The sequence below is a fragment of the Penaeus monodon genome, chromosome 15 (assembly GCF_015228065.2).
Source record: "Penaeus monodon isolate SGIC_2016 chromosome 15, NSTDA_Pmon_1, whole genome shotgun sequence".
NCBI classification, from domain to species: domain Eukaryota; kingdom Metazoa; phylum Arthropoda; class Malacostraca; order Decapoda; family Penaeidae; genus Penaeus; species Penaeus monodon.
This window is the reverse complement of record NC_051400.1, coordinates 1,921,673-1,922,537: the sequence shown is the minus strand read 5'-3', so window position 1 is coordinate 1,922,537 and position 865 is coordinate 1,921,673. Positions and strand designations below refer to the sequence as shown.

At 32.1% G+C, this 865-nt stretch overlaps 1 protein-coding gene across 1 annotated transcript in view; it reads right to left on the bottom strand.

Annotated features, from left to right (window-relative positions):
• LOC119581628 (MAP/microtubule affinity-regulating kinase 3-like) overlaps positions 1 to 865 on the bottom strand; it is a gene marked incomplete in the record, with an annotated part of 89,364 nt that overhangs the window by 20,390 nt on the left and 68,109 nt on the right.

The window sequence follows — 865 nt, the reverse complement described above, 5'->3', positions numbered from 1 at the left end:
CCAAACTGTCTCACACACACAATTCCAAGGGAGCCCAAACAAAAACTGGACCAATAAAATAGATACATTCATTCTTGTGCATATTCTGCCTGGCAGTCATTTGGATTTCATATATGGGTATGCAATACTTATATCCAAAGTTCTTTACAGGTGTATTTCTCCTACCTTACAAGTGTTTCAAATTTCAGGGTTTCAGTAACTGGGTTCTGAACTAGTTTATCCTGATAACTATCTCCATCCCTCTGGCTAGAACTTCTATTTATGAACTAAAAAGTTGTTTTACTTGTAAATATTTTTGAGGAAAGACTATGTAAATTTTAATTACCTTACTTTATACACCCTTACTTATGTGTAATTATTTGTAAAATTAACTACCAGAACCAATGTTTACTTATAACATTCTATGATGTGCCTAATGTATAACTATACCCAGTGAACATCTAGTACAAAGCTGTTTATTATCTTATCCTGATAAACACCTATATCCAACAGCTACCGACCCACCACCATCATTCATTATATAGAATTATATCTAAAGATTTTGCCAATTCTTTTAATTTCTGATGTCTGGTAAAATGTACCTTTAAAAGAAAACTGAAAAACTGGTAAGATATACTTTCATAATAGTAACAAAAACACAATATCCACTTATATATAGAACCTATAAGCAGCTGGTTACATCACTACAATGTTTCTTAGGGTAACTGGTATCCTGTAGGATAAGTATGGTAATTTTTTCTTCACTTATTGTGATCTGTCATCTGAAAAAATGCTGCTTAATAAATACACCTTTATATGCAAAAATATATATAGATAATTTCCTGGGCAATCCATAAAAAACAGGGGGAACATGCACAAAGAGGCC